This window comes from Chiloscyllium plagiosum, unplaced genomic scaffold (assembly GCF_037043375.1).
Source record: "Chiloscyllium plagiosum isolate Xiang-an unplaced genomic scaffold, Cpla_swu_hap1 HiC_scaffold_12, whole genome shotgun sequence".
NCBI lineage: Eukaryota > Metazoa > Chordata > Chondrichthyes > Orectolobiformes > Hemiscylliidae > Chiloscyllium > Chiloscyllium plagiosum.
In genome coordinates, this window is record NW_028270150.1 from 43885782 (window position 1) to 43904114 (window position 18333).

Consider the following 18333-nt stretch of genomic DNA (forward strand, 5'->3'; position numbering starts at 1 on the left):
TAGGTTCAGATTGGTAATTCCAGTTAACACGGAATGAAACACTTTACTGTAACTTGTGTGATCTGAATATGTTCTTTGATGATTTGAAAGACCTCCTGTAACTAGTCAATCATATCTTCTAATTCTAACACTAAACCTACCTGTCTAAAATTAATGCCCTTTGTGTTCTTTACAACTGCCTAAAACTAGTGGTCAGATATAGCAGTGGCAATTCACCCGAATTCAAAAACATGCCCTCTAAAAGATAGGGAAAGATGAAGCTTTGAATTATTGAGCATGTAAGTAATCTGACAAAGTCTAAAATAAAAGCTGACATACTCAGCAGATCTGGCAGCATCTGTGAAGATAGACAAGTCCTTTGGCATGACAAGAGTGTCTCCCAGCTGCTTGAAGGCACGATTGAGACAGCTTCAACTTAAAACTTGACAATCCTTCAGCACTAAGGGAGCATCATATATGGCTGAATCTAACAATATTTTAGCAAAGCGCAAGATACATTGCATTCTATGTAATGATTCTTGCCACAAGGCCGAGCACGTTTTCTCACCATATCCTATTAAACCCGTTGCATTAATTGCCATTTGAGCCCTCCTGGCAAAACTCACATCCAATTTCCAGCCTCTCTTACAATTTGCTACTCCTGAAAAGACTTCAGTGGAATCTTCCCTAAGACTAACATTTTTATTGGCTGCCCAATCTTCCAAAGCAGTCTGCTTACCTGCTGGTGTGTACCGGCTGATAACTGTGCTGCTGGGCTGTAAAAAGACTGCGGGGACAGTGGAAAGGGAGGCTATTTCCACACTTCTCTCAAAAGATTCAAAAGGTCCTTGTGAATGGCTGGAAGGAGATGAGGAGCCCTCTACCCAGAGGACTGACAGAAGGCCATGCCAGCGCAGTCGGATATCACAAACCAGATTAATGTCGTCTGCAGTGGGAGGAGGACTGGGCAGCTGAGAAGGTCAATGATCTTCACAGCTTCACTGGGTAAGTGCAATACTCAGCTGTCTGCTGCCTCAGATTTCTGTGCCACTGCACCCACCTCCCACCAAAGCTGACAACACCTTCTGTCAGTCAGTCAGTCAGTCAGTCAGTCATTCTCAATACTTCCCTTTCTCCTACAGCAGTAACCCCACAGGCCCTCCATACTGCGTTCTCACAACCTCAGAACATCCCGATACCTTTCCCCAAATGTACCATCCCGAAAGGCTGTGCAACACTCTTGTGTCTTATTCATGTAGCTCATTTATGTCATTACAAATTGAGTAACAGGGCAGAGAATTAGGACAAGGTGGCGGTGTGCAGGATATCGCTCTCTCCACCTTCTCCAAGGAAAAGATACTTGCCTTAACAGGAGGAGAAGACAGGGATCATTCCTGGATGTACACGGGAACATCCAATCAAGTAAAATTTGTAATCCCACCGCAATGGTCACAATAACCAGGCATCAAACACCACTATTAAGCAGTTACAGTAACATCTTCTGCCTCTTGTGTCTTACAGGTGTATCCATCTTGTCAAGGAAGCATGCCTTCCACAGAACAAAAGTTCCTCAACCTCCCCAGAGCACTGTGGGGGAAAATCTGGAGTGACCATCATCAGAATTGCTTCCTGGACCTCCCAGAAACACAAAACAGCATATATCTGGAATTGGAGAGGTTGCCCACAGAGGTTCACACACTATCAACCCCTCAGATGGATGAGGGAGAAACACCCAAGTCACTGACATTCAGAGGATTGCTAGAAAACAGGCACTTGCTGAGCTTGCACAGGGTTCTAGAGGGAGGAGCAGCAGCAGCAAGTGTACAGGACTCACTGGTCCTCATGGAGAAGTTGCTGGAGTGATGCAGCCAGTCTATAGGCACAATGCCTCTTCAGCCCTGAGAGGTTCAGGCTGAGGGGTGTCAACCTGCCTCTGGCAAGATGGTCATCAGCATGTCTCGCCCATCCAGACACAAACGCCCTAGGACTCTCCGGACCAAACCTGCAGGGTCAATGGGCTCCACTACAGAATGGGCTCCCACCACCCACTGCAGAGAAAGAAAACTCAGTGCATCATAGTGCAAGAGAGAGGAGACTTAAAAGCACATGTGGGTGATGGCTGGAAATTCATGAAAATAGTTTGTACTGCAAATGTTGTGATGTAGATAGTTTTTGATTAGCATCTGTTATAAAGTGGAGGTTGGCCCCCTCAGAGCTAAAACTGAAACACCCAAGGAGGAGCACCTCACCCTATTGTCTGTTAAAAGGAGAATGAGAAGTGGTATAACCCATTTTTCAGCAACTTCTTGTTGTTAAATAAAAGAAATCCTTGACAGTCACTTTACAATCAACAATTCATTTATCTAACTCCAACAGCTAGATAAACAAATTAACTAAACTGTTAACAAACCAAACAATACCCTGCTAACTACTAACTATTCCTGAATAACGCAAGATTATAATGGTATGCTGTTCCAATAAATACAAGTTGCACTCAAACAAAAAAAAAATTTGAGTTTTTGAGAGACTAAATTCTATCAGGTAATGTGATTTCTGGAATGCTCTGTGCCTCCCCCATTGTACTTCTGTTATTAGATGCCTCCTTCATCATTCTTCTGTCAGGAACATCTTCCCGATCAATGGTAACATTATTATTTAGATGGTGCTTTCTCTAATACATGGATGATTGTGAGAAGCAATTTCTCTTAGCTCTGGCGAATGGTAGTTCACACTGGGATCTTTGTCCATCTGCCCCCTTTTATACCTATGACGACATATCAATTTCTCACAATAGGATTGGTCCTATGTTGTCAAAACCATCAAATTTAAAACTTAATGGGTTTTTAGTATCTAAGAGCCTGGTCTAAATTGATTGGCTAAATTCAAAACCAGTTGTCTTGATAAAAACTGCTGCTTAGCCTGCTAACTGTATGGACTTTCGATGTAAAATGCTTTAATTCAGGTGCTTTCTGTTCCTGAAAACTTTAAAGCTGCTATTCACAGACATCCAATTTTTTAAAAAATCCAAGCACAGAAAAAACACCATATTTCAAAAAGGGACCACACAATGCTTTCCTCATTAGAACACCAAATTCTAACTTTGTCTCCCAATCCACAATTACTCTACCCAACTTCGGACCACCTCCCTACTTTAAATGAACTATGAAAAGATAGTTTCTTTTTTTCCTTTTAAAACCTTAATCCATTATTTTACTAGATCCATAGCTCATTAATCTAGAGTTGTACATTTTATACAAATTCTAATCATACATATAAAACATAGAAACATTAGTGTTCAATCTTATTGTTATGAAGATGTGGGTGCACCTTTAAGAGAGTTAAAAGCAGCGGAACTACCAGACCCAGCACCAAGTGTCCTCAAAAATGGTAACAATGTAACACTGGGTCGAACCACTCAATTAGTTTGTTGCTTGGAAACAAAATCAAATTTGAATTCAGTCAATCAGTTTAAATTATACCTGCAACATATAAAACTTCAATCAAGATTGTCAATATACTCAATTCAATCTTAAAAGGCATTGACACAATCCGATGCTCTGGAGAATAAGACTGGAGAAAATTGAACAGTTGAGGGGAGATCTGCCACATCCTAGCATGCAAGAGACTACTTGAAAAAAATCTCTTTTAAAAGTCCCTTTTCAATCAGTAACCTGTAACATAAATTCCTGACAAGAAGAAAAGACACAGGAAGATCCAAACACAAGAATCTACAACTGCCTGGTTTTGAGATAAAAGAGTGTTGTTTTGTAAATCTTAATTGGGAGTTTTATCAGACTAGTATTATAGAAGGGAAGCTAAAAGATAGGTTAGAGAAAGAAATTGTAAATAGTGGTTAGTTGGTTATTCTCTGTTATACTTTAAGAAATAAAGTTGTTAATTTTTACTTTAAATAGTTCTTGGCCACTCGATCTTTACAGATTACTGCATGAGACAAATCTTCTCTGTGTTGCTGGTTTTAAATTAAGCATGAGGGTTTATCCAGTGTCATAACATGATATAAAAATTTTTCTTTTAAACCCACGATAAAACATCCACTATAATATTTTTGTGACCTGCAACATGTACAATCCATAAATTAGATGCTTGTAACATGAGACTCTAATGAAATAATCTGGTGTACTTGTCCTTAAATCTTTTCAGAAATGCCAAAGGATTGTTCTCAATATACACAATCAATCATCGGTGATACACTGTTTGCAACGTAAACATTAAAATGTTGTAAGGCCAGTACCAAACTCTAATTCTTTTTCAATCGTTAAATTTTTTTCTGGTGGATATTGAGTTTTTTGAAAAATAACTGATTGGCCTTTCAATTCCATAATCATCTTCCCATAACAATACCTATATCACGTATGTCAACATTGACTTTGAAGGGTTTCAAAAAATTGGCATAGCTAAAACTGGTGCAGTGGTTAACGCTATTTTTAAATTCTCAAATGCCTCATGGCATTGTTCTGTCCACTGAAATTTCATGCTTTTTTTCACTGCCAACAATGCCAGTACCCTAATAAAGTTTGGTACAAGTTTCCTGTAAATTCCATTCAATCCTAAAAAAAAGAATAGCACTTCCTTCTTCAAGGATGGTCTTCGAAATTCCTTGATCGCCTTTGTCTTCACATTCCCTCAGTGTCACCTTTCTGTATCCGACGTAGTGCCTTAAGAATGTCACTTTCACCTTTGCAAATTCTGTTTTTGCCAAATTTATGACCAACTTTGCCTTCCATTGTCTCTCAAACGTTCTGCATTCAAATTTGATTTTGCATTCAGGCTGAAGATCACCAAGTCATGCTGTCACCAAGACAGCACAATCAATCAATCAGCTTCTTCTACCAAATCCTTAAACTACCAGCACTGTGACTTTGTGCGTCCCATCTTATTGCAGAGAAAACACCAGAGGTTTTTCACCTCTTTTCGACCCTCTTGGGCTTCTTTTTTCCACATGTGGTAAACTGTTCTCAGTGTGATCTACTTTTTGATCACTAAAGAATCTCCCTCTTTCTCACGGAATCAAATTGCTGTAAGCAGCTACGTTTGCACTAATGTGTATTCATCTGCCATCTCTACAGCTCAACAGCATAATAATATCTAGGAGCTTTTCTATTTTAAATGCTGTCATCCATCTACCAAAGTTGCTCTGTTTAATTTTTTCAGTTCTATACAAGTCTGAATTGGTTCCTTTCTTGTATTTCTGAACGGTTGTCTATATGCTTCTGGTACTAAAAACTATGCACTCAAAACAGACTTTTTTACTTCTTCATATTTTCCTGACACTTCCTCTGACAGCACTGCAAACACCTCACTAGCCCTGCCTACCAACTTGGTTTGAATTAACATTACCCACAGTCTCTGGCTAGCCAATTTCTCAAAAGAAATAAGAAAGGTTTCTACATCTTTTTGTAATCAAATTTTGGTAATGTTTTGGCATATTTGTATATATCCCTTCCAGATCTTTGGCTGTGATGGGTTTGCTCATCATTACTATTCTCCTCACTAGGCCTACGTTCTACCTTCATTTCCATCATTTTAAGTCAATTATCTGTCTAATTTGCAACCTTTGAAGTTCAAATTCTCTTTTACCTCTGCTTTTAACCAAAGTGCCAACTGTTTCAGTTCTTTTCTTTTCTTTTCTTCATCTTTTCTCTTTTTCTTTTTGTCTCTCCTCTGTTTGTAACCATAATTCAAAGTTTCCTTTCCTGTACAAGCTGCTTCATCTTCAATTGAGGAGTTCTAGCCATTTCCAAAGATTCTGATGGAATTTCCAGCAAATTTAAAGGTTGAGCTATTGACGTAACTACCTCTTCCTTTTCTCACAGACAAAGGTAACTCCAGCTCCAACTTGTCTGCCAATTCCAACAGCTTTGCTTTGCTCACCTTTTGTAAAATCCCACAAAGTCACTTGTTCCTCCCCAGAAAACTCTTAGTGACTGAAATAGCCATTATCCCACTTTTCATTTAACCAAAAGTAAGCAACCAAAATTAAACAGATTTTTCACTTCTCACTTAAGTTTTATTTAAAGATCTAGGTGTTATGACACAGGGTAAACTGTTCTGCTAATTTAAACCAGACACACAGAAAAGCTCACCTCACCTCGAAATCTGTAGAAGTATGAGTGACAAAGAACCACCAAAGCCCACTGTTTAAAGAAAAAATTAACAATTTATTCTTCGACTCCAAGAAGAAAAAAAAGAGAACATTATACAACAACTATCTACACTGTAATCCTCCTTTGTCTGATCAATTTTATTTACCTCCCACTCGAAAGCAATATACTAATCTGATAATGGGGAGGCGGGGGGTTAAAGATTTACAAAACTTCAAATTTCAAAACCAGTCAGCTCTGTTGATTCTCCTCTGAATCTTCCTCTGTAGATTTTTCTGGGTCTTTGGTCTTCTGCAGCACAGATTTCATATGAACAGGTACCTTTCAGAGAGTGATTCTGCGGGCTGTCTGTGTTTGTTGGTGCTCTTTGCCACCTGACTAATTGTTCAAAATGCCAGATTTTTTTAATCCCCAAAACAACGGATCATCTCACCGGTTTAATGTTGTCAAAATGGTAAAATTCAAATTTGATTGAATTTTGGTATCTTGGGGCATAATTTAAATTGATTGGGCAAATTCAAATTTGTTGTACACAACAGCAACTCCGCTTCAAGTATTTGTTTCACAGCCAAATGAGCCCCTCCGCCTCCGACACTCCAGGGAAAACAGCCCCAGCCTGTTCAGCCTCTCCCTGTAGCTCAAATCCTCCAACCCTGGCAACATTCTTGTAAATCTTTTCTGAACCCTTTCAAGTTTCACAACATCTTTCTGATGGGAAGGAGACCAGAATTGCACGTAATATTCCAACAGTGGCCTAACCAATGTCCTGTACAGCTGCAACATGACCTCCCAACTCCAGTACTCAATACTTTGACCAATAAAATAAAGCATACCAAACACCTTCTTCACTATCCTATCCACTTGTGACTCCACTTTCAAGGAACTATGAACCTGCACTCCAAGGTCTCTTTGTTCAGCTAACACTCCCTCGGACCTTACCATTAAGTGTATAAGTCCTGCTAAGATTTGCTTTCCCAAAATGTAGCATCTTGCATTTATCTGAATTAAACCCCATCTGCCACTTCTCAGCCCATTGGCCTGTCTGGTCAAGATTCTGTTGTAATCTGAGGTAACACTCTTTGCTGTCCACTACACCTCCAGTTTTGGTGCCATCTGCAAACGTACTAATTGTACCTTTTATGCTCGCATCCAAATCATTTATGTAAATGACAAAAAGTAGAGGACCCAGCACCGATCCTTGTGGCACTCCACTGGTCACAGGCCTCCAGTCTGAAAAACAACCCTCCACCACCACCCTGTCTTCTACCTTTGAGCCAGTTCTGTATCCAAATGCCTAGTTCTTCCTGTATTCCATGAGATCTAACTTTGCTAATCAGTCTCCCATGGGGAACCTTGTCAACGCCTTACTGAAGTCCATATCAATCACATCTACTGCTCTGCCCTCATCAATCCTCTTTGTTATTTCTTCAAAAAACTCAATCAAGTTTGTGACACATTATTTCCCACGCACAAAACCATGTTGATTATCTTTATTCAGCCCTTGTCTTTCCAAATACACGTACATCCTGTCCCTCAGGATTCCCTCCAACAACTTGCCCACCACCGACATCAGGCTCACTGGTCTATAGTTCCCTGGCTTGTCCTTACCACCCTTCTTAAACGTTAGCCAACCTCCAGTCTGCCGGCACCTCACCTGTGGCTATCGATGATACAAATATCTCAGCAAGAGGCCCAGCAATCACTTCTCTAGCTTCCCACAGAGTTCTAGGGTACACCTGATCATGTCCTGGGGATTTATCCACCTTTAACCATTTCAAGACATCCAGCACGTCCTCTGTAATCTGGACATTTTGCAAGGTATCACCATCTATTTTTCTAGTCTATGTCTTCCATATCCTTTTCCACAGTAAATACTGATGCAAAAAACCGCCTTACTGATCTTTGAGGGGTCCTATTCTCTCCCTCGTTACCCTTTTGTCCTTAATGTATTTGTAAAATCCCTTTGGATTCTCCTTAATCCTATTTGTCAATACGACCCCATGTCCCCTTTTTATCCTCCTGATTTCCCTCTTAAGTATACTCCTACTTCCTTTATACTCTTCTAAGGATTCACTCGATCTATCTTGTCTATACCTTACATATGCTTCCTTCTTTTTCTTAACCAAACCCTTAATTTCTTTAGTCATCCAGCATTCCCTATATCTACCAGCCTTTCCTTTCCCCCTAACAGGAATATACTTTCTCTGGATTCTCATTATCTCAGTCCTGAATGCTTTCTCTTGAGAGAGCATGCTGAGGGCTCTTAGCTCTAGTGAATGACAGTTAGCTTTGGGGTCTTTGTCCTTCTACCCTCTTTGATACCCATGATGATATATCGATTTCATAAAATACAATTGGTCCTATGTTGTCAAAAATCATAATGTTTAAATTTAATATGTTTTCGTATCTAAGAGCCTGGTCTAAATTGATCGGCTAAATTCAAAACCAGTAGTCTTGATAAAAACTGCCGCTTGGCCTGCTAACTGTACAGCCTTTTAATACAAAATGTTTCAGTTCAGGTGCTTTCTGTCCCTGCAAACTTTAAAGCTGCAGTTCACAGACATCCTTTTTTAAATCCAACATCAGAAAAACACATTTTAAAAAAAAAAGAGGGACCACACAATGCTTTCCCCATTTTACAATTTTACAGACACCAAGTTCTAATTTTCTGTCTTCCAATCTACAATTATTCTCCCCAACTTTGCATCACATGTGATGCTAACCATGTCATGTCACAAGTTTGGCTTTCAAATAACGTTAATCAATAGTTATTAGATTTTATAAACCCTTGCGTTTCACAATTCATGTAGTTGTCATTGTATCTGTTTTGCAGTAGATGCTTCACGGTGCCCAGGAGAATCACGCCTTGGCTCTTAATAAAGTGCAATGGATGCAACAACTATATCATGTTGGAGGAGGGGCAACAATATGCATGCAAGGCATTGGCTCACTCCAACATCTTGATGCCGCACCTTCCCCAGCATCTATCATTGCTTACTATTAGCCGGACTGTGCGCACAGGAATGTATATCTATGGGAGCTCCCCAACTTTGACAGCAACAAGGAGATGCAACAGAGGTAGTCAATACTATGACAGCCAAGGAGCAGGGACCTTACATGCTTGTGTTGTGAAGATAACTTGCTTTGCAGATCAATGTTGCTCCCATGTGAACATCCAATAATCAGTAGCAGATGCAGGCCATTCTCTCACAATTCCCTAAATTACCTTGTCCATTGGGAGTCCCTTTGCAGCTGTTCTCAACTTGTATTTTATCCACATGCTTCTTGATTGAAATGACAGCAAATGGCCCTCTGCCAGTGGCATGCAGCCTCAGTATTAATATTCCGTCAAGGCCCCCAACATCAGCATCTACTTTCCCGTTCCATCAACCACATAGACTTCATGCTTTCCAGGTCATTATGCGACTCCAACTATCTACCTGACAGTACTCTTCCTTCTCTCCATTAATTCTTACGAAGAGAGATGATGGAATGATTCTGGCCCACCCCCTTGAATAACCTGACCTGCTAGCGCTCTCTCTCATTTATCCAGACCCTTGACTGGTGGGCACATACGATTCCCCACTGTGGTAGTCCTCCCCGAACAGGCTGACCCCTATGGAGGCAAAGGACTGACTGTGACCCACTCCTTGGAGCACATAGGCACAGATGTTCTATGCCATAACACCCTGACTGGACGACTGATTGTGGCCGACTGAAATGGGAGGCTTCCCTGGCTAACGATGCTGATCCCAACTGACAGGTGCCCCTATGGCCTTCACTGTGGACTTCTCAGAAATGTTCCACTGCTTTCTGCAGATGTCTTGTGCTTAACCTGAACACGGAAGTTGCATGGTAGTTACGAGAATGACATTGTACACTGCCAAATGACAAAATGCACATGCCTGTGACTGTGGGCTGCTGCACAGCCATTTGCTTATTTGTGTGACCGCGGTAACTGCCAATGTCACGCATGGCAGGGGGCAGGGCAAGGCAAAGCATTAATACTGCAGTCAGACCAGGAGGCAACAGCTGAATACAGGCTGAGAAAACAAGACTGCAGCCCTGATAGGTAGTCTGGTTTACACAGTGTAATGGGTTCCTTTCCATGTGCGGTGCCTATACCTGATGTAGTTGTACATAGCTGGTTGCCAGATTGCTTTGCTAGATTTATCAGCCTTTGCAGGGCATAGTGCCAGTACACCGGAGAATGTTAGGATGGTGAAATTGTAATGCTATACTTTTGGTGCTGGTGGATCATGCCCTGCTCCACAGTTGGTCTGGGAGCAAGATGGTGGTGTTTTGGAGGAAGCAGATAGTTGACAAATCACTAAGAACCTGCCCTGGCTTCCATGTTGATTTTCCCTCTGATTAGTTTTATAGCGGGTTTGGTAATATTGCCTCCTGTGGAGAATTGGGCTGTTAACAACGATGAATGTCACTGGGAACTTGCCACTGAGTAGTGAGAATATTACTACTTCAGAGAGGTGAATAAGATAATCTCAACATTGAAATAGGCCTCACAGAACATCTCATTTTATCCTCCCATTGCCCACACTGCTCAGAGCATAAGATTGTGTCCATTCAAGTAGTTGGAGCCACAAATGATAAAGGTCTTGTGTATAATCGTAATAACAGAAATACCTATCTGGTCATTGATCATGTTATTGTTTTCCAGGGACACTTTTTGTATGATGATTGATATTTGTAACCGTTATCAGTATTACAGTACATTGTTATGAGACAAATGAATCCCACAGAATGTCTTATAGATATACTCATGACTGTAGGACAGAGAATAAATCAGAGGTTATCGAGGTCATGCATAAAAGACAGCAAATTTACCCTGGTTGACTTCAATCTTCATACAAATATGGAAAAGCAAATTGGCTGGGGTAGCTGGGAGGAAAGTTCTTAGAGTGCATTCAGGATAATTTCCTGCAAAAATATGTTGTGGATCTAGCCAGGGATCAGGCTATTTCAGATCTGGTAACATGTAATAAGGCAGTTTTAAAAAGTGAACTCAGAATTTAAAAATCCTTATGGACCAGTAACATGGTAGAATTTGAGCATTTAGTTTAAAAATAAAGAGGGAGGTGACAGTTGTACTAAACTTAATGAAGGGTAACTATATGTGATATGAGGGTAGAGCTGGCTGAGTGGACTGGGAATTTAGCAATAAAGGTGGATGAGGAACAATGACAGACATTTAAAAATATATTTTGTGATTCACAGCAAAAATATATTGCAGTGAATAAGAAGAATTCTGGGAAGCTAATCAATCATGATTAACAAGGCAAGTTGGGGACAGTTTCAAACTGAAATAAAAACTATAATGTGGCAAGGATTAGTGGTAAGCCAGAGATTTGGGAAAGTTTGAAAAGTCAACACAATATGACTAGATTAAAAAAAAGAGAATAAATTATGACAGCAAGCTTACAAATAACATAAAAGCAACTGTAAAGATACTTCAAATATATAAAAAAGGAAGACAGCAGCAAAAGTGAACGTTGGGCCTTCAGAAAACAAGGGTGGAAAAATAATAGCGAGGAAAATCAGGAAATGGCAGAGGAGTTGTGCACCTGTCTCACTGTAGCAGATTCTAATAACGTTCCATACATACTACATAATAAAGGGCTAAGCAGGGGAGGGGAGAAGGAAGGAATAAACACAATAATTATCATTATAGCTAAAGTATTAGGGAAACTTAAAGGGGCTAAAAGCCACTAAGTTCCCATGACCTGATAGGATGCAACCTAGGATTTCAAGGGAAGTACCTATAGAGATAGTTGTTGCACTGATAATAATCTTCCAGGAATCCTTAAAGTCTGAAAATAGTGCCATAGCATTGCAAAACTGCCAATATTTTAAAAAGGAAGATACAAATATGGGCAAGAATAGGTCAGTTAGCTTAACACTTATTTTTGGAAACTGCTAGAGTGTATTAAAAATGATGCAGAGCATTTTGAAATCCTTTAATAAAGCAGATTAAACATGGCTTCATGAAAGGGAAATCATGCCTGACAAATTTGCTACAATTCTTTGAGATGGTAACAAGCAGGGTTGATAAAGGGAAATCAGTAGATAGAATCTATTTGGACTTTCAAAAGACATTCGATAACATACTGGATGCAAGGTTACTTGGTACGATAAGGGCTCATAGTGTTGGGAGTAATATATTTACATGGATCGAGCTTGGTTAATTAATAGAAGACAGTTGGGGTAAAGGGGGTATTTTCAGAATGGCAACCAGTAATTAGTAAAGTGCCACAGAGATCAATGTTGGAGCTCCAAAAATGTGGATGAGGAAAATGAATGTACTATTGCTAAATTTGCAAATGACACAAAAATAGAAACAGAGACATGAAACATACTTAGTCAGAAGCTGTTGCTCTCCCAGTTCTACAGCTTCCATCACATCCAATCTTGCTTACTCCAGTTTTGTGGCACACTTTGTCTAGATTGTATTGCAAGGCCACTTGGACAGATTCAAACATTAGAATTTCATCATCAGAAGGACTATTGGCTGCTCCATGATAGTCCTGATGGAAGAATGAGCTGAATTGTATCAATGCTTGACTTCAAGTCAATGGATTGCAAAATGGAGTCATCAACCATTGTTGCAGAGGATAATTCTTGTCTTCCAGTAACTCTCCTTGTAAGGCATTTGACCTTTGAAACAAAGCAGGAATATGAACATTCTCAAGGACAAAAAGCATCATAGCAGCTTGCGGGGTACACAGTGCAGGCTTCTAGAATGTGGTACCAATGATCACAAATGATTTGTATATTGATAGAATGGAACCCTTTGCTGTTGATGAAGTCAGCTGTATTATGATATGGTTGTCTCAATGCAATGTGGGTACATTATATAGCACTCTGCATATGAGAGAAGCCAGCTATGTTGGCCAAGGTGATGCACTGAACTTATCAGAGGGAAACAAGATGAAGTGAGAAATCTGGCATGAAATACCTTCCATTTCACAAGGGATACTGCTCAAGAAGGCAAGAGCCCAAGGGATTTAGGACAATTTGGTAAATTGGATCCTTAATTGCTTGGTGGCAGGAGGCAGATGACACAAAAATAGTGAGGTGGAAAGCCTTAGACTTCAGGATGATCTGTCTAGGCTGGTCAGATGGACTAAACAGCTGCAAATGGAATTTAATCTGCTGAAAAGAGTGAGGTGATACATCTTGGGAGGACTAAGGAACATATGTTGTACTTAGTGTGCTTGTCCATAGATCCTTAAACGTGACAGGACAGGTGAATAAACTGGTTGAGAAAGCATTACGGGATACTTACCTGTAATAGTCATAAAGTCAGAGGGTTACAGCATGGAAATAGGCCCTTCAGCCCAACTTGTCCATGCCGTCCAGTTTTCACAATTAATCTAGTCCAATATTCAGGTTTTGGTCCAGGTTTTGGTCCTTATCCCTTCATGCCTATCCTTTCCATGTACCTGTCCAAGTGTTTCTTAAATGACAAAATTGTACTCTCCTCCACCACTTCTCTCGCAGCCCATTACAGGCACACCACCCTCTGTGATAAAATTGTCCTTCTGTAGCCTTTTGTATCTCTCCCCTCACACTTTAAACCTACGTCCTCTAGTTTTAGGCTCCACTACCATGGGGAAAAGCTGTTGGCTATCTAACTTATCTATGCCTCTCATGATTATAAAGACCTCTATAAGGTCACTCCCTAAGTCTCTTATGCTCCAGTGAGAAATGTCCCAACCTATCCAGTCTCTCAAATAAGTCAAACCTTCTAGTCTAGGTAGCATTCTAGTAAACTAGAAAGAGTGCAGAAAAGATTTAACAATGAGTTGGAGATGCCGGTGTTGGACTGAGGTGTATGAAGTTAAAAATCGCACAACATCAGGTTATAGTACAACAGGTTTAATTGGAAGCACTAGCTTTTGGAGTGCTGCTCCTTCATCAGGTTGTGGAGTAAACAATTGTAAGACACAGAATTTATAGCAAAAGTTTACAGTGTGATGTAACTGAAATTATACATTGGAAAATAACTTGATCGTTTGTTAAGTCTCTCATCTGTCAGAATGACCATGTTAGTTTCACTTCTTTCATATGCAAATCACAAAACTTTTTTTTAAAGTTACATTCTCAGGTTAACTTTAAGAATTGGTGTCAGTCCAGGTAATATGTTGAAGGTGTTAGCCCCCTGTGTGCTGTTGTCTGTGCCATTATGTTTAGACTGATTCTAATCTAAAAAAATGAGTTAACAGAGTCTTACATGGATTCATGCAGTTTTTGAGCAAAGTACAACGTAACTCTGCAAGTACAAATTCACTCCACAAACATATGTGTATGTGTGCATGTATGTGTCTGTCTGTCTGGGGTGGGGGGCTTGAGTGTGTCTGTGAGAGAGAGTTTGTGTGTGTGTGTGAGTGTAAAGGAGTCTCAGTCTGTGAGAGGGTGCATGTGAGAGTGTGGAAGTGTGTGTCTGGAGTGGGGAGTTGTGAATGGCTGTGAGAGAGAGAGAGTGTATGCGTGTGTGTGTGTATGAGAGAGAGTGTAAAGGGGTCTAAGTCAGAGAGGGTGCATCTGTGAGTGTGCATCTGTGAGTGTGGGAGTGTGTGTGTGTGAGTGCCTGTGTCTTTGTGTCTTTGTATAGAGTGCCTGTGTCTGTGTCTCTGTAATGCAATGGTAGTCACCTGTAATGTGACATGAACCCAAGGTCCTGGTTGAGGCCCTCCCAAGGGTACCGAACTTAGCTATCAGCCTCTGCTCGGCCATTTTTCACTGCTGCCTGTTCCGAAGTCCACCTTGGAGGATGGTCACCCGAAGGTCTGTGGTTGAATGTCCTGGACTGCTGAAGTGTTCTCCAACTGGCAGGGAACACTCCTGTCTGTTGATTGTTGTGCGGTGCCCATTCATCCATTGCTGTAGCCTCTGCTTGGCAGACTTAGACCAACCCCCCTCCCCTCCACACACACACACACACACACACACATATAATCCCCCCCCCACACACACACACAGACAGACAGACACACATATATGTTTGTGGGGTGAACTTGTACTTGCGGAGTTAATTTGTACTTTGCTCAAAAAGCTGCATGAATCCATGGAAGACTTTTCACTCATTTTTTTTAGGTTAGAATCAGTCTAAACATTATGGCACAGACAACAGCACACAGGGGGCTAACACCTTCATATTATCGAACATATTATCTGGGCTGACACCAATGTTTAAAGTTAACCTCAGAAGATAACCTTTTAAAAAAGTTTTGTGATTTACATATGAAAGAAGTGAACTTAACATGGTCATTCCAACAGATGAGAGACTTAACAAACAATCAAGGTATTCTTCAATGTATAATTTCAGTTACATCACACTGTAAACTTTTGCTATAAATTCTGTGTCTTACAATTGTGTACTCCATAACCAACTGATGAAGGAGCAGCGCTCCGAAAGCTAGTGCTTCCAATTAAGTCTGTTGTACTATAACCTGGTGTTGTGCGATTTTTAAACTTAGTTTAACAATATCCTTTCTACAGTAGGGCAAGCAGAACTGCATACAGTAGTCCAAATATGGCCTTACCAACATCCCACCTCCTATACTCATTGCACTGACCGATGAAAGCAAGCATGCCAAAAGTCTTCTTCCCACCCTTTCTACTTGTGACTCCATGTTCAAGGAACTATGAACCTGTACCCCTAGATTGCTTTATTCTAAAACATTCCCAGGGCCTACCATTGACTGTGTAAGCCCTGCCTTAGTTTGACCTAACAAAATGCAACACCTTGCATTTATCTATGTTAAACTCTATCTGCCATTCCTCAGCCCACTAGCCCAGTTGACCAAAATCTCACTGTACTGCCAGCTAACCTTCTTCACTGCCCACTATACCAATCTTGGTGTCATTCACAAACTTACTAACCATATCTCCTAAATTCTCATCCAAATCATTTACATATATGACAAGTAACAGTTGACTCAACACCGATCTCTGTGGTACACCGCTGGTCACAGGCCTCCAGTTTGAAAAACAACCCTCTATCACCAACCTCTGTCTTCTACCTTCAAGCCAATTTTGTATCCAATTGGCCAGCTCTCCTTGGATCCCTTGAGAGTAAATCTTTCTCAACAACCCACCATGTGGTACTTTGTCAAAGGCCTTGCTAAAGTATATGTAGACAATGTCTACTGCACTGCCCACATCTACTTCTTGATCACCCTTTCAAGCAATTTAATCAAGTTCATGAGCTGTGATTTCCCATGCACAAAGCTATGCTGACTATCCAAAATGAGTCTTTGCCTCTCCAAATGTCTGTAGATCTTGTCTCTCAGAATCCCCTCTAACAGCTTACCCACCACAAACATTAGGCTCACTGGTCTGTAGTTCCCAGGTATTTCCCTGCAGCTTTTCTTAAATAATGGCACAACATTAGCCACCCTCCAATCTTGAGGCACTTCACTTGTGGTTATCAATGATACAAGTATCTCTGCTATTGGACCTGCAATTTCCTCCCAGATTCCCGAAAAGGTCCTGGGATATACTTCCAGGCATTTATCATTGAATGTCGAAGCACTGAATGCAAGAGCGAAGAAATAATGAGTCTTATCTGATGAAGGGCTTATGCCCGAAACGTCGGCTCTCTTGCTCCTCGGATGTTGCCTGACCTGAGTTTTCCTAGCGCCACAATTTTTGATTCTAACTCTCTGCCATCTGCAGTTCTCACTTTCTTCTAAGGAAAACAGCTCCAGCATTCTAGCTGAAATACTCTACCTCATGCAACAACCTGGTGAATCTCCTCTGCCCCCTCTCTAGTTCAGTCACATCCTTCTTAAAGTATGGTGGTGAGAGGGAATTGATTTAAGAGCAACCCAAGGGACAACTTTTTTATGCAGAGGATGGTGCATGTGTGAAATGGGCTGTCAGAGGAAGTGGTGAAGACTGGTATAATTACAATATTTAAAAGGCATCTGGTTGGGTATATGAATAGGAAGGGTTTACAGGGATGTGGGGAAAATGGTGGCAAATTGGACTAGATTAATCTTGGATATCTGCTCGACAAGGACAAGGTGGACCAAAGGGTATGTTTCCATGCTGTACATCATGCCTGAAACGTTAACTCTTCTGCTCCTCGGACGCTGCCTGACCTGCTGTGCTTTTCTAGGGCCAGACTTTGACTGTTTTCCTCAGAGCAGAGGAGGCTGAGGGAGACCTGATTGAGGTGTACAAAATTATGAGGGCGTACATAGGGTAGCTAGCAAAAGATATTTCCCCTTAGTAGTGGGGTCAATAACCAGGATTAGGTTTAAGATAAAGGGCAGGAGGCTTAGAGAGAATTTAAGCAAGTACTTTTTCACTCACAGGATTTTGGGTATCTGGAACTCACTGCTTGAAAAGAGTGGTAGAGGCAGGAATCATCACAACTTTTAAGAATTATTGAGATGATTACTTGAAATGCCATAGCACACAAGCCTTTGGGCCAAATGCGAGAAAGTAGAACAAGAGTAGATAGGTGCTTAATGAGCAGCATGGACATGTGACAAAAAGGCCTCACTCCGTGCTGTAAAACTGTTAAATTGTGTCAGTAACAGTCTTGATAGCCAGGGTGGTGTGACCATTGATGGTTCCTGTAATTACCAATGTTCTCCAATATACTGTCTCCAACCTGTATATGTTGAGTTGCTTCCCAGCATGTTGCCTCCAATTCCTCTCAATTGACTTCTCCAACATCCCTACCAGAGTGATGGCCCCTAATAAGTCCCCTTGGACTTGACCGACCCTCTCCTTGATTTGGAAGGACATCCTGACTGATAAGTGAATGGAGTAGTTTCTGTGCAACTCCCTGACTGACTTCCTGCTAATCCACAGATTTTTTTGCACTGGATTTGCAAGACTGACTGCAGCCCATTCCCTAGATTGCAGTGATAAGGAATCCCTGATTCTGACTGTGAACAAGCCCCTGTACTGTGACTGGACACTGTGCTTTTGACTGACTGTAGTGACATCCCTGACTGATGACTATCTTGATTGAGGACTAATCCCCTTAAAAACTTTGATACGTGGCCATTCAGTTGAAACTGTTTGCAACATAAGCTACTGGCACGTGCTGTTAGTACGACATTGATGTGGCATGGTGCTTTACAACAACGTTCACTTCCTTAACTAATCACTGCTGACAACCAGAATAAGCAGCCCGGCTTGTGTCTGCATGAAACAGCATGTAAAAACAGAACTACTGAGTCTGAAAGTTCTG

The 18333-nt window shown here is 40.9% G+C and overlaps 1 long non-coding RNA gene across 6 annotated transcripts in view; it reads right to left on the minus strand.

Annotated features, from left to right (window-relative positions):
* The window catches only part of LOC148148529 (uncharacterized), a 197298-nt gene that overhangs the window by 164962 nt on the left and 14003 nt on the right, over positions 1 to 18333 (minus strand). Inside the window, exon 1 of one of the 6 annotated variants that reach the window (XR_015758846.1) lies at positions 12476 to 12754. The exons of the other annotated variants lie outside the window; for them this stretch is intronic. This is a non-coding gene — a long non-coding RNA (uncharacterized LOC148148529). Of the gene's footprint in view, positions 1 to 12475; positions 12755 to 18333 lie in introns of those variants that run through there. 6 annotated transcript variants of the gene reach the window in all.